This window comes from Sus scrofa, chromosome 9, assembly GCF_000003025.6.
Source record: "Sus scrofa isolate TJ Tabasco breed Duroc chromosome 9, Sscrofa11.1, whole genome shotgun sequence".
In the NCBI taxonomy this organism is placed as follows: Eukaryota; Metazoa; Chordata; class Mammalia; order Artiodactyla; family Suidae; genus Sus; species Sus scrofa.
Genome location: NC_010451.4, coordinates 72915040 through 72936906, shown reverse-complemented (window position 1 = coordinate 72936906; position 21867 = coordinate 72915040). Strand labels below are relative to the sequence as shown.

General features: G+C 41.0%; 1 long non-coding RNA gene across 1 annotated transcript in view; it reads left to right on the top strand.

Annotated features, from left to right (window-relative positions):
- Positions 17143 to 21867, top strand: part of LOC102161391 — a 152943-nt gene continuing 148218 nt past the window's right edge. Inside the window, exon 1 of the long non-coding RNA XR_002347038.1 lies at positions 17143 to 18022. This is a non-coding gene — a long non-coding RNA (uncharacterized LOC102161391). The remainder of the gene's footprint in view (positions 18023 to 21867) is intronic.

The window sequence follows — 21867 nt, the reverse complement described above, 5'->3', positions numbered from 1 at the left end:
GTTTTCTGTCTGTCCCTTCTTTTTCCTTTGTTTCTCTTTCCCACATTATTTTGGGTTAGTCACTTTTTTAAAAATATTCATCTTAATTTCCCTGTGGATTTAACTTCACCTTTTTGTTATTATTTAAGTGACTGCTGTAGCTAATATAATATGCATTCTCTTTTATTCTTTTCTTTTTTCCTTTGTCTTTTTAGGGCCACACCTGCAGGATATCGAGGTTCCCAGGCTAGGGGTTGAATCAGAGCTGTAGTTGCTGGTCTATGCCATAGCCAGAGCAATTCTGGATCTGAGCCATATCTGCGACCTACACCATTGCTCAGGCAACAGGGATCCTTAACCTCCTGAGCAAGGCTTCTGGCCTATGCCACAACCACAGCAACTCAGGATCCGAGCTGAGTCTGCGACCTACACCTAGACCACAGCTCACAGCAACGCTGGATCCTTAACGCACTGAGAGAGGCCAGGGAGCAAACCTGCGTCCTCATGGACAATAGTCAGGTTCATTAACTACTGAGCCATGATGGGAACTCACCATAATATGCATTCTTAACACAGCTTACTTAGATTGAATATTTTACCCTTCATGTAAAATGTAAAAATCTAACAATAGAATTCCATTAATGTCCATTCAGATTGTATATCACTGTATTATAAATACCAAAATACATTATACATTTTGTTTTAAATGGTAAGATTGAGATATAGTTGGCATATATCACTGTATAAGTTTAAGGGTAGAGCACAGTGATTTGACTTACGTACATCATAAAATTATTACCATAAGTTTAGTGAACATTTGTCATTTCATATAGATAAAAAATTAAAGAAAAAAATTTTTTTCCTTGTGATGAGAACTCTTAGGATTTACTCTCAATTTTCCTATGTAACATACAGTACTGTTAATTATGTTTATCATGTTGTATATTTCATCCCTAGTACTTATTTATCTCATAACTGGAAGTTTGTACCTTCTGATCACTTTCATCCAATTCCCCCTTCCTCCATCCCCTGCCTCTGGTAACCACAAATCTGATCTCGTTTTGTTTGTTTGTTTGTTTTTGAGGTATAATTGACCTAAACACTATGTTAGTTCCTGATACATAGCATTAGTGATTTGATATTTCTACACATTTCAAAACGATCATAGTAAGTCTAGTTACCATCTGTCACCATACAAAGATATTATATAATTATTGACTGTATTCCCCAGACTGTACAGTTGATACTCATGACTCACTTACTTGATAACTGAAAGTTTGTACCTCTTAATCTCCCTCACTTATTTTTCTCCCCCTCCCACCCCCTACCCCTCTGGCAACCACCTATTTTTTCCTATCTGTGACTCTATTTCTATTTAGTTATGTGTGTCATTTGTTTTGTTTCTTAGATCCCACATATAAGTGGAATCATACAGTATTTGACTTTCTCTGTCTGACTTAGTTCACTAATCATAATATCTTCTAGGCTCATCCATGTTGTCACAATGACAAGATTTCATTCTTTTTCATGGTTAAGTAGTATTCCATTGTGTGCTAGTTCACTAATCATAATATCTTCTAGGCTCATCCATGTTGTCACAATGACAAGAGTTCATTCTTTTTCATGGTTAAGTAGTATTCCATTGTGTGTGTGTGTGTGTGAGAGAGAGAGAGAGAATCCTCTTTATCTATTCATCAATGAATGAATTTTTTTAATCAGAATTTTAAAATTTTTATATTTACCCACTTAAGAAAAAAAAACATATTTCTGGTGCTTTTATTCCTTCCATTGATCTGAGTTTGTACCTGCTAGCACTTCCTTTCACCCTGAATAGTTTCCTTGAACGTATCTTTAGAAGTCAGTCTTTACTTTCATTTTTAAAGGATGTATTTGCTGGATATAGAATTCTAGGACTAAATTTCTCATTAAGCACTTTAATGATGTTGTTCCATTGTCTCTGCCCTCATTGCTTCTGTTAAGAAGTCAGTTATTACGTGTACCATTGTCCCCTTATGTGATGTCTTTCCCCTCTGAGAACTTTTCAGGATTTTCTCTTGATCACTGATTTTCAGAAATTTGGCTAAACTGTTCATAGATGTAGTTTTCTTTATACTTACTTTGTATGGGGTTTGCTGATCTGCATGGATCTATAATTTGATGTTTTCCATCAAATTTGGAAATTTTTTCATTTTTTTAGTTGTCGTTTTTTTCTCCTCTTCTTCTGGGAAGCCAATTACTTGTGTGTTGTATTGTTTGGTACTTTGCCACAGGACCCTGAAGTTCCTTTCACGTATTTATAAAATTTTTTCTCCTTATTCTTCAGGTTTGATAGTTTATATCAATGTTCTCAAATTTCCTGACCCTTTATAATACTCTTAAGCTTATCTGGTGAGTGTTTTTTTGTTTGGTTTTGTTTTTGTTTTTTCCTTTTTTGGCACACCCTTGGCATATGAAAGTTCCCTGGCTAGGGATTGAACCAGCAACACTACACATTTGCGACCACATCTGCAACCTACTCCACAGTTGTGGCAATGCTGGATCCTCGGCCCACTGTGCCAGGCCAGGGATTGAACAAGCAACACTACAGAGATGATCCAGATCATTAACCCCTGGCAGGAACCTCCTGGTAAGTATTATTTTAAATACTGTATTTTTCATTTCTAGAATTTCCACCTGGCTCATTTTTAGCAAATAAATGGTTTCAATTTATTTGCTGTAATTCTTCATTTGTCTGCTTATTATAATTATCTTATCCTTTAGTCCTTTAACAAATGTATTATACCTTCAATAAAGTCTTTGTAATATCTGGGTCATTTCAGGTCATCTGTTTGTCACATTTTCCTGTTTATTTATGTCTAGTAATTTTTCATTGTATACCAGACATTGTTAAAAATACATTATAGGCTCTGGTGTCTGTTATTTTCCTCTGAAAAGTATTGAATTTTGTTCTTTTTTCCAGTTAAATTACTGACTGATCACCTTGAAATTGTAGAGGTTTGATTTGATGCTTTGATGGGGTCTATTTCAGTTTTGTCACTAGTCCCAGGAAAAACCCCTTCATAGCTAATCTTTATATCTAAGGCATGATTTTTCAGTCTCCATGCAGTGAACAAGAGCTAAAATCTCTATTCTATTCTTTCAGTCTCTCAGTTGCATTTATCTACTGGGCTCCTCTGAGTCTCCCCTTCACATGTGCACATAGCCAAGGATTTGAGAGGATAGTATAAACAGCTTTCAGTGCCTACATCTCTGTTGTCTCTCTTTTAGGGATTTTTTTACCCCTCAGTTCCCAGTTACTGTTACCACAGTAACTGTTAACCTCCAAACTCCATCTTCTGAATTCTCAGGCCAATAAGATGGCGTGTGGTTTTCTGCTTGAGTTCTAGTTGTCCTATGACAAGTAGACTATAGAGGACCCTCAGGAAAATCCATAAACATATTGATCTTAACCAGTGAGGCTTCTTATTTCAAGACCTTCTAGTTTCTGTCTGCTTTTAGTATCTGTCCAATACATTTAAATAGTTGTCTTTTAATATTTTGTCCAGAGTTTATAATTGCTATCTGTAGGAAGGATAGTCTGAAAGAAACTACTCCACCATGACTAAAATCAGAACATACACTGGCAACTTTTTCATTTGATGTCACCTATCAAATGTATTGTTGCCTACTATACTTGAAGCAAAGATTGAAATTGGGGGATGAGCCTTTCATTTTTGAATCACTGGCTTCCACTTCTAGATCATCATTACTTTACTAAAAGGTAGATGCATCAAAGAAAGAAATCAATGCTTGCCTTCTTCAGGATGGTTTCAAATGAAGTCCCATGTCTGCTTTTGAACCATTTGGTATATGTGATAGACAGAGACTTCTAATATTCTTCCTTCTAAATCTCAGCCTTCTAAACTCTTGAGCCTTAAAGATGTGATTTTATTGTCTATGTGGCCTCCTAGTTTTACATGTAATGCCTTGAAAACATCCTCATGACTGACCATTTATGTAAATGAGGGAAACTTCTGTGTTAATTAATTTTATCAGTTAGACTGGACAAATTAAGGGAAGGAGAGCCAGGTAAAATAATTTAGTATGCTGGGAAATGTGGAGTGTTTATTTTGTAAGTTGTGGTATAGAGATTCCTAGTTGGAATGGCCCATACCATAAGAGTTCCGGGTGGGTGCCATGCCACACAGGAAACAATTGTAGCCTGCCCCTGGGAGTAAGCCAGAGAGCTAACAAATTCAATGTGCATTGAAATGCTTCATCAACACGCCTTCTGCAGGGCCTGCCCTCTCTGCTGGGTCACTGACCTTTATAAGTGCACAGTCATGGCCACCGCCTGACAGGCATGAAAAGAAGACAGACAATGGATGAGAAGGAGACATGCACAGAGGGGGAAAATGCACTCATTCAAGGGATTTACTGGTCAGGGATGTCATGTCCTATGTCTAACTCCAGAATGCAAGCGTCAGTGTTTAAACCATGCATATCAGACTGAATAAATATAAGGAATGATTATTACCAACATAAAAATATCCCTGAGAATCATAGTCTGCTTTATGGTGGCACAGAACAATGTAGAAAGTTGCTCTTTGCTGTAAAAAAATGTTCACCAAGTTCTAAAAGCTTTAGATCATTAAAATTGATTAGAGTGTCATACAGCCTGATTTCAAAGGAATTCCAGACTTCAGAGACAGCACCATATAGTGGCTTGCCAGTGGGGAAAAGAAATTGATTTGGGGTCCTGAGTTTGTCACAAAGTAGGTGTATAACCTTGAACTACTTGCTGCAAACCACCCTTCTTCATCTGTATATCAAGTAGCTATTCTTCTGCTCTTTCCCTATTCTTCTGCCCTTTCCCTGGTATCGAAGAACATCTGTGTTTACCGTCCCTTTGCATCTCACGTAATTTGTACCACTTCTTGTTCAGAAAGTTTACAAACCATTTTAGCACAGTGATTTTCAAAAACAAATTCCTGAAACTCTAAATGTTCTCTCAGTTCAATAAGATGCCCTAGTATTATTTTGTGTATTAGAATTGCATGTAGGCTTGGTTGATTTTCATTTTCATTTTATTTTATTTTATTTATTTACTTTTTGCTTTTTAGGGCCACACCTGGGCGGCATATGGAGGTTCCCAGGCTAGGGGTCTACTCAGAGCTACAGATGCTGGCCTACACCACAGCTACAGCAACATCAGATCCAAGCCACATCTGTGACCTGCACCACAGCTCATGACAATGCTGGATCCTTAACCCACTAAGCAAGGCCAAGGATCGAACCTGAAACCTCATGGTTCCTAGTTGGATTCATTTCCACCGTGCCATGACAGGAACTCCTATTTTCATTTTATTTTAAAAGGGGTCCATTACTAGGAGGAAAAAGCCTTTGAAAACCCATTCTCAAGGATCTTCCTTCTTCTTCCAAAGGCCTATAATTTTTTATTTTTATTTTTTTTAAATGGCCATAACTGTGGTATATGGAAGTTCCCACGCTAGGGGTTAAATCAGAGCTGCAGCTGAGGGCTACCCCTCAGCCACAGCAATACTGGATCCTTAACTGCTAAGCAAGGTCAGGGATCAAACCCAAATCCTCACAGAGACGACCTTGGTGCTTAACCCTCTAAGCCACAATGGGAACTCCCTGTAATTCTTGAAATGAAAAAAGACTGCATAAATTTGTACCTCTTATTGATAAACATTTTTCAGAGGCTTCTATCAGTGACATCAAATGACATATCATTCCTACTGATTCTCAACCAAAACACTATTGTAATAAAGAAACAATGTAGTACAGATGGAAAGACACATGTGTTCTGAAAAGCCTAATCTGGAACAGGAACACTGTCCTAGATTGCACACCCATCCTTCCCCACTAAAAGGACGGTCCCAAAGAGTGGTGGTGGCAGCTGGTCCTGTCCATTTCACTGTCTCTAAGTCCTACCACCCTCATCTGGTTACATCAGCCCAAGGGCATTGTAAAAATGGCGTCTCGCCTGGCTTTCCACCCCTAAGCACCTAAAACCCAATTGCTTCTTCTTTTTTTTTTTTTTTTTTTTTTTTTTTTTTTTTTTTAGGGACATACCCACGGCATATGAAGGTTCCCAGGTTAGAGGTCGAATAGAAGTTATAGCCACTGGCCTATACCACAGCCCCAGCAACACAGGATCTGAGCCTAGTCTACGACCTACACCACAGCTCATGGCAATCCACAGCGGATCCTTAACCCACTGAGCAAGGCCAAGGATCAAACCTGCATCTTCATGGATGCTAGTCAGATTCGTTTCTGCTGACTCACGACAGGAACTCCCCAATTGCTTCTTTAGGAACCTCTCTCAATTATTCATTGTTCAGGGAAAGTAATCTTACCTTCAGTACTAACTGAACCTGAACATAATTATGTGAATAAATTTGCAGAAAGAATAGCCATGTGATGCATCTCCAAGCCAAATACAACTGATTTCTATTACCGATCATCAAGAAGTAATCTTTCTCTTTACTCCTTCTATCAATACAAGGTAATGAAAGGAGTAGTGTGTAGGTGAACAGTCTACAAGTGGGTTCCTCAATCCAAAGCACATTATCTGATATTTACAGTCACTTTCCCTCCAGAACCTACTCACATATGTGGAAGCAATTTTTAATTCCCATTTTTCAAAAATAAAGAAATCTAGTCCTGGAGCAGATGATGTCAAAGTTCACTTTAAGTGGTAGGTAATGTAATTGTCCTTCACTGCTGAGGAGACTGAGCTCTCTGTGAGAGAACAGAAATGTCTCTGCTTAGGTATTAAGCCTTATCTATTTTCTGGAAGAAGAGGATGATATGATACTTCCTTGGGAGTTCCTAGGTCTGTGTGGTTGGAATAACTGTTCCTGGGGCCTCATGAGAAATACTGGAAAAGAAATAATCATGTGCATTATATTTGCTCCCCAAATACAAAGGTGCTGGACTACCCTCTACGAGTTTTTATTTTGTTGTATAAAAATTCACTTATCATTCACGTAGCCTAAAATATCATATAGCCATAAGCCACATGCTGCACAGTTAGGTTTTTTGGATATATTTTTAGTTCTTGATCCCTCTATTCCTTTTAAAAATTTTTCTCACTTGGTGGAGGGAGGCACATTTAAATAGAATAGAGACAACTGTTGAGAGAATTCTGAGGGAAGTGAATGTACTCACCCCGCCCATTTCATCAGGAGAAGCTTCCTGTGTGAGGTGGGATTTGAGTCATATTAATTTGTCCCAGACCACACCAAAATTAAACTATTCAAGTCCGAAACATTCCATGAATTCAGTTGCGAGGAGGAATTTGTTCAGCCATGTTATGGATTCATATTTCTCTCCTCTCCAAGAAGGCCTGGGTGTCCTTATAAGGGAGAACGCCTCTGTTTCCCACAGTGTGGAGAGCTAAATAAATACTCTCTCACAGTCAATGCAGAGGTAACTTTTTTTTTTTAATGGATTAAAAAAAAAAAAAAAAAAAGCAGTTCTGAGAGTCCATCACTGTTTCAGCATCCCCATTCAGAGAGGGGGCTTTTGTCTCTCTCTCAGTGGGAGCTGCCATTTTAATGGGGCCTCCAGCGGGGCCTGGTTTGATGATGTGAAGTAGGCCTGGAAGAATTGAGGAATTTTTTTTTAATTTAAATTTTGGTTAATTTAACCATACTGGCTTTCAAATGAACTGGAATTTAAAAAGTGAATCCATGGTAAATGTCCCTCAGAAGCTGCTACAAGATAATTTCAGCAGTTTCTCATTTTGAAGCTCTCTCACGTGAAAACCAATCCCCTGAAGTTCTAATAGGCTTCCCCCCCCCCCCCACACACACCCATCTCTGTGCAAAGATGAAAACTGAGGAAGAATTCATTCTTTAAAATGTGTCTATGTATACACACATACTGGACACAAACATGCATGCTTAAGTGCTAAATGAAAGCATCTTCCAAAAATTGCTTTTAGCTGACTGGTGATGCCAAACCAGGACTGGGATGGTTTTGTGGGAATTCTGGGGTTTCCTTTTGGCCTGAGTAGAACATAAGCTACTACTCCCCTGTCTCCTGGCTGCTGGAGTGCCAAGGTTACCCCCCACCCCTTCCCACAATTTCTTAAGAAAACTGTTGCTCTCAGTAGCTGGGTATGAAGCTAAGTGGCCCATGGGCCGTTTTCCACAGTTGCTGGATCTGCCCCCGCCAGGCTGGAGGCCCCCACGGCCCCAAGGCCACACACTGGCTGCTCCTGGCAGCTGCACGCCCAGATGCCAACCGCTGGAATTTGTTTTATGTTCCTGGCCAACCTCGGGGAAGGCGCTTCCCTGGCCTTGCTGGCTCCAGCACTGCGCTGCAGCAACCTGGAGCTGTTGTGTGATCAGTTTACAGAGGAGACTTCACCCCTCCTTGAACAGTTTGTCTGCACTGACTCCAGGCCTCAGGCAACCCTGAGCTCCTTTGTAGGGCTACAGAACCACGGTTCACTTCAGTCTAGATTTGTTTAGTAGCAGAAGGCTGACTGCGTGGGCCTCTCTACCATCTGAGTACCTGCGTATTTCTCTCTTTTCTCTCTCTCTTCACTTTCCTCTCTCTTCACTCTCCTCTCTCTCTCTGAGTATATGAACTCATATCCTTACATAAAGGCGCTCACTCTGCAGAAACGAATGAATGGATGAGCTTTTAAAAGGAGTTGGAGGAACTAATGCAGGTATCTGAGAAAGCACAGCAGGCTCCTGTGTGTTGTCACAACACATCTACCCATGATTCCATTATTGGGGAATTTATGTGAAGATATCCCCCAGTCATGCAACCAGCACACAAGAAAGCACCCCTTGATTGAGCTGAAAGGGCAGGAGGAAGAAGAATTGTCCCCACAAAATAAGTTGAAATTCAGCTCTGCGTGTTTCCTAGTAACTGTGTTGTCTGGGGGTGACAGTGGGAATGGAAATACCCAAGTCAGTTGTAGAGCCGCTCTTTCCAGTAGCGACCAAGAGGACTTGCAAGTGGTCCCTGATTTGTGTTTGTCTCAGACAGGAAATTTTAATTTGTCATGTAGAATAAAATTCGATGTTACTTCATTGTGGATACTCAAAATATAAATTTTGATTTATTTGTTGAGGGGTTAGGTTGTTTGGGGAAAGTTATTCTTACCTTTTAGTTTGTTCGTTTGTTTTGATGGCTAGTTGATCCAAAGGTTCTCCTGCCAGCCAATGTAGTTCTTGTAAACAAAAGTCTGAGCCCTTCCAAAACCAGCAGCTAAAACGATGATTAAAGAATCATTTTGCCTCTCTCTGTCTTTTCTGTGCTTCAAATAGGAAATGATAATTGCAGATTCTAGAACCTAGGAAACATAAGTGAGCCAAGGATAAAAAGTCAGGTGCTACAGACTTAGTTTTAAACATAATTCATTTTTGGAAAAGACTTGAAAAGTGAACATTTATAAAGTACAATCTTGATAGCAGATATGCTCCATCAAAAAAATTATATATATATATAAATTCTTGTTAAAAAATGAATATAATACAGAAATGGTTTAAAAGAAAAGAACACATTGCCCCCATTCTCACTCCCCAGGAATAATCATTTACAAACCAATGACTATCCTTCTAGTCTTTTTATGCACAAGTATATAATATATTTGGGCATGTATACTATGTATATTGTTTATTACATACGCATCTATATGTGGAATAGGTATGTAACATATCTTTATAGAGAGGATTTATTCTTTTCAATGGGATCTTTTTAAATATATTATTCCTTAGCTTCCTTCTTTTTTTTTTTTATGGCCAAGCCCAGAAGTTCCCAGGCCAGGGATTGAACTTGCACCATAGCAGCAACCCAAACTGCTGAAGAAACAATGCTGGATCCTTAACCTGCTGTGCCACAAGAGAATTCCCATAGTTTCCTTCTTTTTACTCAAAAATATATCACAGATGACCTTTCATGCCAGTATACATATTCCTTTTAGTGGATCTAAAATCTTCCAGAATATCAATATATGGTGGTTTCTTTAATCCTTCTTAGATTTATGGTCATTTAAGTTATTCCTCATTTTTCAGTAATATTCCTAATTTTTCAGTAATGCTATAAATATCCATGAATATACATCATAAATTTTAAACATATTTCATTTAAATGCATTTGTCTCTCCGGAAACTGAAACTATCAGTTGTGTAGACAGAGGCAGCAAGAAATGAAGTATAGGTGCTACATCAAGTGTACAGCTGCAAGTTGCAAAGCAGTAAATTGCAACTGGCTTATAGAAACAGAAAGCAGACTCATAAAAAGTTGCACTTGAATGTGTTAAGTATTATTTTTCAGAGTCATGAGACTCTTTGTTCTCACCAAATCTTCTTTTAGATATCACACCTGTAGGTATGTAAAGCTTTTTCTGCAGCTTTGTAACTAAGCTGAGTATCGAATCAGATCTGCCATATAACTTTGAAAGAATAATGAGGACAGGAATAGTCATAAGATTCTCTGCAGCTAAAGCCTTTTTGCTACAACCGGTAGCCACTATTCCCTTGTTTCTCAAGGCCTGAAATTAGAAATTAAGATTTATTTTTCCTTCGGGTTGGTCTCCTCTCTACTTCACCGTCTTTTATTGTAAATATTTTTTGAAGATTCCCTCCCATCTTTATTACTTGGATCTAGATTCATTCTTTTATCCAATCGGTTATTTATATACATATAGTAGAGTTCAAAAATCCTTAGCACAGCAGGACAAAGTCATCACCACTTACCATCTGGGCTATTGTATCCTTTTTATTCATTATTTTTTATATTTTTGTTCATTTATTTGTCACTTTACAAATAATTTCTAGAAGTCAATGGATAGTTTAAAATGATTTTGTTAGAAAGTTTAGTAAGAATTTAAATATAGCAAATTCATACTTATATGCAATATTTTCCTGCTTTAATGTGGGTATGCCCAAAATGGACACTGTCTTTAAAATTCAACTAATTGTGTGTATATATATACATATATATATGTATATATGTATATGTATACATATATGTATATGTATGACTGGGTCACTTTGCTGTACAGTAGAAATTGACAGAACACTGTAAATCAACTATAATGGAAAAAATTTTTTTAAATCTTAAAAAAAAAGAGATGGGAGTTCCTGTTGTGGTGCAGCAGAAACGAATCCAACTAGGAACCGTGAGGTTGCACGTTAGATCCCTGGCCTTGCTCAGTGGGTTAAAGATCCTGCATTGCTGTGAGCTGTGGTGTAGGTCGCAGACAGGGCTCGGATCTGGCGCTGCTGTGGCTCTGGCGTAGGCCGGTGGCTACAGCTCCGATTAGACCCCTAGCCTGGGAAACTCCATATGCCACGGGTACGGCCCTAAAAAGGACAAAAGACAAATAAAAAAAAAAAAGAGAGAGAGAGAGAGAGGGAAAAAGTTCACTTAATTATCCATCACTTGTAATGCAGGAGCTTGGATTGTATCTATACTGTAAATACTGATTCTAGATTTCAAATACCTCTTCAATAAGTTTTAACTTATCATTATTCCTGGTTCTTACTGTGTTTGTCATTATCAAAATGCAACAGAAGTCTTGGAACATATATCTAAGATAAAAGCAGTCCATCACATTGGTTTCTGCACTGTATAGAAATGCAAATTAACAGGTTATTGTCTGCACATAGTTGAAACCAAATGTCATATATTTCCAGGAACAATCCAAAATTTTACAGTGTTTAGCTGTTTTAGTTTGTGTTTGAGTAGGAATAAGAAGTATTAAGTTAGTTTCAGATTAACCAATAAAGATTTAAATAATTTTGTGGCTGTTTATGTAATTTTATTAGGCTTTTGCACCTCCTAATTTTGTTACTAGAGGACAAAGGAAGCACAAGCATTTGGTTGCTATAGAAGAGAATTTTTTTTTTTTTGGTAAAATTCTTAAGAAAATTGCCAATTTCCATTCTCCAAGAATATCCATTTTTATGGAATGATACCAGTCCTGAATTAGGCTGTAAAAACATGTTTTAGTGACTTTATGTCCCAACTACTTGGGGGAGCTAGTCTGCAATCTTGAATCTCAATCAAGAGACCATTTGCAATTAGGACTGCTGTGTGTGATCATTTTCATCCTGTTAGAATGATCTTTTACTTATAATTTAAATTGTCCATTTAATTTTTTCCTCTTTGAATCCATTATTCCCCATCATTCCTCATAATCTCCTAATCCCCCTAAAATTCTTTCCTTCATCATCCCACCAAAGTATAAAACAAAAGAGAGTAGTTTATGTGTAGGAAGAATCCTGAAGTTTGCTTCCCACCTTACACAGTTACCAGTATTTGAAATCCGAATATTGTCATTTTTTCCTTGTTCAATCCAAAGTCTACAAATGTAGTACATTACCAGCTTGGAATACTTGTGTACGTAGAGCAATTTCCTAGCACAGTGCCTGAAAATAACAGTGCTCAATAACAGTCTGTTGAATGAATGAAACGCTTTTAACTTTCTTATCATGATTTAATAATGTAAATACCATCAGTAATAATATAGTCTGCCAACCCATTACTAGAACTTAGATCGACTCAAAGCATTTAGATGTCCACTATGTGCCACAATCATACTAGTCCCCTCTGCAAATGGCACTCAGCACCTATGATTTTAAAAAATCACTTTTCTGATGTTTTCCTGAGAGCAGGTTTTATTTGGGGGGGAGGAGAAGATGTCTCTGGGGACAAAGGGGCATTTGGGGAAGGAGAATCATACAAGGCTACTGAGTCCTAACTATAGGGCAGACATTTAACCTTCACACCAACACTATGAAGTTATTTCCATTGACAGATAAAGAAACTGAGGCTTATAGACATTAAGGAACTGCTCCCAGGGTCATGCAGCTATTAGGTGGCAAGGCTGAGCTTTGAAACATTTTTCTGACCCCAGAGCCTTGTCTCTGGTCATCATGCTTCTGGCGTATACCTCCCCACACTCTGGAGGGTTCCAAGAAAAGGGTGAGATAGGAGTAGAAGCAGAGAGAAGTGGTGGTGGTCCAGAACAATCTCATCTACATTAAAAGGTTGTTTAGCGTAGTCTCCGTTCAGGTGGACGGTAATTAACAGTCCTAGAGTTTAAGCATCCAACTTTCCTCCTCCCAACTCTGAGTCCCTTGGGACAACCCAGGATCTTAGACAACATGTGCACACTCAGAGGCTCATAACTGAACTCTGGAATATGTGCAGGAAATACCACCAGTCCTGGGACGTAGAACTAGTTCAGTGAATATATATTAACCATAATCTGAGACTCTTAAGTTCCTTACATCTGAAGTTGACTCAGCTGCTTACCTCAGCTGCTTCCCAGTCTTCTGAAAAAAGTAATGGCAGATGCTGGTAAGCTCCCCATGTGTAGGTCACTGAGGGCAAGGTGTTCCACACTGTCTGCACAGATTCCGAGGCTTCAAATCAAGCCAACTAAGGCCCACGTGAGGAAGTGGACCCCAGAAGCAGAGAGGTATGACTTTCTGTTCCGTGGGATGTAGGCATACTAGGACCGTCTAATGAACCAGAGGAGCTGGTCCGAGAACACTATTTTTTTTTTTAACCACACCCACAGCCTGCAGAATTTCCCAGACCAGAGATTGAAACTGTGCCACAGCAGCAACCAGAGCCACAGTAGTGACAACGCTGGATCCTTAACCCACTGAGCCACCAGGGAACTCTGAGCTAGTCCCAGGAGTTTGTTTGCATGGGGGTTTGCGTCTGAAGAACCCGAGGAGGGAGTGGGCTTTCTGAAGAAGATCACAGAGAATAATGTGCTTTGGGTTCTAGTTCCTCACCTCAGCAAGCATTCTCATCCTGCAGGTTCTGGGGGATGCTTGCCCTCACATGTTAAGAACTGGCAGTTTGAAAGGCATCAGAGGACCTGCATTCCAGACAAGGGTATCAGTGGAATGGTGGTACCCTTTAATGACGTCAGAGGAGGCTGAAATCAACAGAGAAGCTGCAGCAAAATCACTTGAGGATATTGCATGTGACTTAGCTTTAGAAAGCCCAAGGCCTTCTGTAAATAAAAAGGTAAGATTCCAAAGTTTCTATAGATCCTGTGTTTGGAGGTAGTTGAAAGAGCTGGATGCCTTGAATAATTATTTAAAATGTGACCCACAAAGGCTCTTATTGTCCGGTATGTGGCATTTTATGCTACAAAAAATGAGTTTTGAGAATAGCAGAGCCACTAATGGAAAAATAGCCTGGACCCTCTTGCTTCTTTCTCACTTTTTTGGGGGGGTGGAGGGCACACAGTTACGGCATATGGAAGTTTCCAGGCTAGGGGTTGAATGGGAGCTGCAGCTACTGGCCTACACCACAGCCACAGCAACACTGGGTCCTTAACCCACTGAGTGAGGCCAGGGTACAAACCCGCATCATGGATACTAGTTGGGTTCTTAACCTTCTGAGACACAATAGGAGCTCCCTTTCTTATCTTTCTTATCAGCTCCTGCCCTATCCTATCATCCTGGCCTTTCTTCCTCTCGCTCCTGGCTCTCCACACTCCACTTTCCCTGACAGTGGATGCACAGGGTGTCTCCTGACTTGGCCCTTCTCTTTCCTGAACACTTCTTACTGTGGGTCACTCCACCCTTCCTCAGTGTAGGGCTCTCTCAAGGAGCCCCATTCTTCTGCCCAGCTTTGCCCTGCTTCTCACATATGGAGTTAAACACATAGAGAAAAACTCTTTGCACCCTAAGGTTTAGTGAAAGCAGACAGCAAGTAATTGAGACCTTGCACATAAATGCAAAAAAAAAAAAAAAAATTAGACATCTGCAGTTTACATGATACATGCTTTAAGGTTAAAGGACAATATATTACAAACATAAATGACACTTTCAGAGAAGCATATTGTATATATTATAATTCCTAACATTGTAAAACAAGAATGTTAGAAGTCCTTTAAAGAGAGAAAAGAACATCTGTGGGTTTATGACATGAAGCAGATGGAACAGCATCTGAGGATTGCTTAAAAGTTTCTCTTCCTGATATTGTCATCAATTTGATCATGACTTGAACAGTCTGAGAAGGGTGTTTTCAAATGCTAAAGTGACACAGTTTTAAGAGGCACCAGAGAAATGAGGGGGTGAATTGGAATTCACCCTAGTGATTGAGCATCATCTAGTTCCCAAGCTAGGGCTCAAATCAGAGCTGTAACTGCTGGCCTAGGCCACAGCCACAGCCACATAAACGCTGGATCCACGTCATGTCTTTGACCTACTCCACAGCTCACGGCAACGCTGGATACTCAACCAGCAAAGCCAGGGATCAAACCCACATCCTCATGGATACTAGTCAGGTTCATTACCGCTGAGCCACAAAGGGAACTCGGATTGTTTTAAAATTTTTGCATAGCATTCCAAGGTCTTTGAATGGAAAGAATCAAAGGAAACAATCTTACCCTTTTAACAAGCGAGATTTTTGGATCCATAACTCAAACTGGCTACGTCAAGCACAACAGCTGCCAAATGTTCCATGGGCCCCCCGAAGAAGAGCCCTGAGGGGCCCTGGAACCTGCATTTTAATATACTCTACAGGTATTTTTTGCATGCTGAAATTAGAAAACAACTGTTGCAGAGTATTCTAGTTTGCTATAAAGATATGAGAAAATGTTTTGCAAATACTTTGTTACATTCTTCGTGTAATCTCTGAGGTTGAAATTAATAAAATCAAGATAGTTGTTGTTTTCGTAAAAGGAGTGAAAGATACATAAATAGTTCAAGAGGAAAGCATGCACGATAAAGATCTAAGGAAATGAATTATGCATATCTTCCAAAGGGGAATTAAGATGATAGAACCTACATATTTTTACAACTTGAATTAAGCCTGTTCTATGGCATCATACAATTAGAATCTGTTAGAGAAGGATGGTGACTTTGCTGGGAAATCAAAGCAAAACAGCTTCCTGGATATCATCTGTCTTTTCCCACAGACATAAAGCATAAAAAACTATTTAGGCAAATTCACTCAATGGACACTGTTTATTACAATATACTTTCAGTAAAGCCTCTTTGGACTAGATCAGCTCATAGCAGCTTGAAATGGAATGCCCAAACATTGGAACAGCTGCTCTGTAAGTAAAATATCTTGTTACATTTTCATTAACCAACCAACATTCAGAATGTCTTGTCAGTGTTATCACACAAACATACACAGTCCTGTAAAACTATTCCAAATCTACTAAAATCCAATGAACAAGAATGGATACTTCTCAAAGATGGTCCACATTGAGTCACAAAAGCCCTTCCCAACATCCTTCGCTCAGGTTTGCCAAGTGAATTAATTTATTTATTATCCATGGGGTTACAGTTAGCCTCAGAAGCCTCTTGACGCTCCTGTGATGGCCTGTACTATCCCTGGTTCTGCCAGGCCTCAGAGTGGCATCTGGTTTCTCCCTCACTAAATGGTCTCACCAGCCAACTCCAAGTCTAAAAGATTTAGATTACTTTCTTAGAAGGCTCCTAGAAAGGCACGTGACTAGCCAGGTAACCCAGTCTAGTCCTGAACTTCCTTGAGAAAAAGACTCTGAATGCACAGACCATGAGCCAAGCCAGATCTAGTCCCTTCTTTTCTACCTTTTGAAGTAATTGTAACCAAATGCAGAAATTCTTAAGGGTTCTGAACAGACCTCACTGATTTCCATAAAATGCGTGAGATGGTATGTGAAGATTTCCTATGGAAGCGTGTACATGCATTTCCCCAAGGAGACTGTCTAGTTTCCTACAATTCTCCAAAGGGTCTGTGACAAAGGTTATGACATTCACATCTAAAGACTGATACTAAGAAAGAGAGGGTTCGAATCTACCCCTTGTTTTATTGACTTTATAGTGGGAGTGTTCACTTCTTTGTGTCATGTGGACTACCACATGTTCAGGAAAAAAGTAAGCAGCTTGCCTTCTGCATCAGTTAGGAACTGTTTTTTTTTTTAAGGGATTTTTTTTTTTTTTTTTGTCTTTTTGCCTTTTTTTTAAGGGCCCCTCCCGCGGCATATGGAGGTTCCCAGGCTAGGGGTCTAATCGGAGCTGTAGCCACCGGCCTACACCAGAGCCACAGCAACGCGGGATCCGAGCCCCGTCTGCGACCCACACAACAGCTCACGGCAATGCAGGATCTTTAACCCACTGAGCAAGGGCAGGGATCCAACCTGCAACCTCATGGTTCCTAGTCGGATTCGTTAACCACTGCACCACGACGGGAACTCCTGGTTTTGCCTGCTAGTAACACAGAACCCCGTCCCCGTGGTTTTAAACAAATTCGGGATTTATTCTTTCTTGTAAAAGAAATCTGGGAAAGGAAATCCAGAGCCTTTATCGCAGCCAACAAGTCGCCATTTAGAGACACAGCCTACTACTTTCTGCATTGACGTCCACAGCACCTAGCTTTGCATTTCACAATAAGAGAGCCGCCATCTGTCTGCTTTTCTTTGAAGGAACTTTCCTAGATGTTTCCTCAAGTAAATTTACTTTACATGCTACTGGCCAGAACTTCGCAGCAAGGGAGGTTGAGAAATAAAAGCTTTAGGCTGGCCATTTACAATCCCACATCCACCACCCTCGCCAAATCACAGTTTCGTTATGAAGGAAGACAGGGGAAAACAGACTGAGCAGGCAACTAGCAGTCCTGTCTTTTCATGAAAACAAATGTTAATGAAGGTATTTTTCTACTTAAGATTCTTTGGAGAGAAGCTCTTTGTAATACCTGCTCATACAAGAAAGTAGAAGCAGGCCTATGAAATACTCTATTCTGCATATTTGTGCACACGCACGTGCGCACGTGCACGCATGCGCCCTGCGGGCTAAGACCCTTGAAGCTGATTGAAGAGCTGAGGATAAGACTCCAGCATGGCGTCCGCCTCCCTCGGGCCCAGGCATCTGTCCCCTCACGCGGCATTCTACCTGCCAGCAGCATACACCTCTGAGGGAGAGAGGGAACCCTTCTGCTCCCACTGCTCTGTTTCAGTCTTTGAGAAAAATGAACAAAGAACCTGGCCCTGCCTTCCGGATTTGCTGCGCTCAACCGTTCCTTGGAGCTAGCTACCTGAGCCTTTCTGGTGAGTTGAGCTCACTTTATTGGAGCCCACTTCACCTGTTCTTTGGATGGGGTGGGGTCAGAATCCTAAACTCTGGATCGTTTTCCTTGTTCTGCCTCACTTTCTCTGATTTACAAGGTGAGAACCCTGTGGGCTGCTCCTGTCTTTTGTGAGAAAACACCCGGAACCTCATTTGCCTGTTTTCCCCTTGAAGGCTTCTGATTTATTACCCAGAATGAATTCTCAAGATGACCTCAGCCAGCCCATGGGAGCGGGGTGCTTGGGTCCTCCCATGGTCAGATGGACCCGCTGTGTTCTAAGACCAGCTCTTTCTGTGTCCTTCAGCGAATCACTCTGCTCATTAAGCCCCATTTCCCCATAAGTCAAATGACAGTGATAGTATCTGTCTTAGACGTGGAGAAATGAAGCTCTTTCTCCAAAAGGGTGGTATTCTCCTCCAGTGATTTCGTCCTTGTAACTCCATCAGCACGAAGAGAGATCCCTGTGAGTGCGGGCCGCCCGCAGTGCTGGTGTTTGCACTGCAGAGTTTCACTTCCAGTCCCCAGATGTAAGAGGGGCTTTGGGTCCTGCAGGGGGTGCTGGGGAGAGGCTAAACCCCACTCCACTCCGCTGGGTGAAGGACAGGCGACAGTCTGAACTTCGAGGATAGTCTTTGCATCTTCTCAGCCCAGAAGCTGATGGCTGCAGGATGAGCCCCATCCTCCAGGAGAGGTGCAGTTAGGGAAGGAAATAGTCCCCCGGGGGCGCTGATGTGGTCATCCTGGGGACAAACTAGGATGTTTGGCGTCCAGAATGGTTTCTCTATTTGGTTGTCTGCCTTGAGAACTCTGTGTATAAGGGTCAGGAATGCTGTGTGGAAGGGGGCTCTTTAAAAACAATTACACTGAAAGGCCCTGGATGCTGCTGGCTGAGCGGTGTCTCTCCCCTGCCTGCCAGAGAATACAAGCCCTGCCTGACTTCCTGTGAAGCTAGTCAGGGCAGAACATCTTTTCTCCGGATCCTCTTCTCAGCAGCAGCCACAGCAGTAAATCTTCAGAGAGGCCTCATTAGGCAAGTTCCTTTTTGAACTCCCTCCACCCATCAGATCTCTCGAAACCACCACTGCCATTCTGGCAAGTTATTATTTTTTCCTCCTAAGCTTGCATTTTTCTTGCTCCTGGCACCTAAGCCTCCCTCCACTGCTCTCACTTTCCTTAAGGGACTCTTCTCTAGCTGGAATCGTTCCAAAGGGTGTGTTCTGCAATCAGAAACTTCCCTTTTTGTTTTATCGCATCACTGAACATACCAGATAAGGCCCAGTGAAGGGAGACAGGGGCAGGGGGGAGGAGGGGGTGTTGGGAGGGGTGTCTGGGCTCGTTTGGCCTGGTAGGGAGTAAGGGGGCAGGTGAAGGGGACACAGGAAGGAGGCAGAAGAAATATCCCATCAGCTCTTAGGACCATGTAGGGACAGCAGACACAGGCCGGTGAGTATGTGGTGTAGCCTCTTCCCATTGCACCCTGGCCGCTTCTCAGGAAGCTGCAGACCCACGTTTGAACCTGTAGCAAATGACTGTGCACATCTTGGTAAGAGCATATAGAACAAACCAGACACAAGATACAGTGCGACATGGACACCAGGGCATTAAATAGTTAATTTTTAGCAAACCCAAATTGCATTTCCATCATGTGCAGTCAGCTGCTATTGTAGGTCACCAAGATACAACACATTATTTCTACAGTTTGTGGAAAACATTAGGCAGCTGTAATAAAGTCGATGGTATTTCCTTCCTTACTGAAACATGACTTCAGTAAATCCCTGTTTAAATTTTTTTTCCCTTTCTAAACATTTCTCTCCATCTGCACGATAAGTCAATAAAAGAAATTAAAAGTTAAAATGCCTAATGAAATTTTATCAGGCATGAAATGGCCTTTAAACCAGAGTTGCCACCCGGGCTTAGATGCATGAAAACTGACCCGAACTTCAGGGGTTATAAAAAGCAGGGGGAGGGTAATAGCAAGTTTCAGTGGCCTTTATGTATTGCAGCCACTGGGGGGAAAAAAATCATTCCAAGGAGGCATTCCATGAAACCGAGACTTTCTGAGCAGTTAAAATTTTTACAGGAGGTACATCATTTCTTTAAACCTCGGCATTCTTTTAGACTGCCATTCTTTTTCCTTCATTCACTTCTTTGCACTGGCATGCTTGTCTTGAAATCAGCCTTTATCTGTATACCTCTGCCATCATCTCAGGAAAACTGACAGGAAGAAAGCCTGAAAACATTTTTAACAAGAAAGGACAGATGAGAAGAGTAGGGGACTTAATTCTTAATCTTAGAGAAGAGCTGTAGGATGTTCCATGGAGGCTCAGAAAGAATTTTAAATACATGGGCATGGAGGGGAAAAAAAAAATCATTCTTCCCTGTATAAAACTGTTTATTTTAATAATTGCTTAACTGCCTCATCCTTAGGTCATAATAGACATCTCATTTTCATGGGAGCCTAAAAAGAAAATAAGCCGTTCAATGGGTGTGTGGATAGATCACAGCCTTACCAATTTAAAGCATTAAACTTTTTAAAAGCAAATCCCAGAGTCCTCCTGCCATGCAGAACATGTGCTAAAGCCAAGGACATTATGTCTGAGAAGGGACAGCAGAGCCAGACTCTCTTAACTAGAAGCTTCTTTGGAGTGTCCAAGAAACTTCCTATAGTTTGTAAGCAGAGGGCTATATTTCAAAGTGATTGGCCTTCCTGATGGCCTTGGTGAGAAGGAAGTCGTGCAGCCTACGGAGCAGGGAGAGATACTCTGTCCATCTCTAATGGCTCTGCAAATCAGCATGGGAATGGTGGTTTTCCCACAGTGTGTTCCACTCAGCTGCACATGGACAAGCTGCTGTAGGAGTGCTGAGCCTGAGCAATGTAGAAGCAAGTCAGTCCTTTCCTCCATCCAGACACTGGCCTTTACCACGTTGGTAGAAAAGTGTCTTTGTAAGCTCTGGGTAGGATCACGGTATTGCAGTTATATGCAGAGTTTACCAGTGTCCACACAACTGAATAGTACTAAAATTCCCTTAATTTAGACAAGGTGATACAATTTTCAGATATTTGCACAGCTAAGAGTAACTCCCAAGCTTTTTAAAATTATCCAAGAAAGCTGGGTTGTCAAGTCCAGGAAAGAACATCTTCACTCCTCCCGCCCAAATCCTGACTTTCTATAATAATGAAACAGTGTGCCCTCAGTTTTCAAGCTTTTGCCTTCCCAGTCTACCCCCAGAAATCTGTCTATTAGAGATTCTGTGACACTTGAACACAATGTTTCCAACAAGGTACTTGATGACATTTGGAGAGACAGTTAACTGGAGAGAAAAATAGTTGCAAATCCTATACAACAGGTACATACAGCTCCAAGGACATTTGCAGATACACACACGAGTCTCCCGTGTTTAGCAGCCCACCCACCAAACCCCAAGCAAGGCTGACTCTTGCCCACCTGCACTTGCCCAGGTGTGTGCAGAATGCCTGAACAGGTGCTGAGGCAAGACTGGAGGAGGGATCCGTGGCTTATCCTGAAACATAAAAGGCAGATAGACCAACCTAACAAAGGGAAATTCAGACTTAGAAAATGCTTTTAGGACAGATTCATGCAAGCTGTGGAGCAACATAGTAGAATTAGAAATCAAATCAGGAAGTTCCCGTTGTGGCTCAGCAGAAATGAACCTGACCAGTATCCATGAGGATGCTGGTTCAGTCCCTGGCCTCACTCAGTGGGTTAAGGATCTGATGTTGCCGTGAGCTGTGGTTGAAGACACAGCTCAGATCCATGTGGCTGTGGTGGTGGCCAGCAGCTGCAGCTCCGATGATTTGGCCTC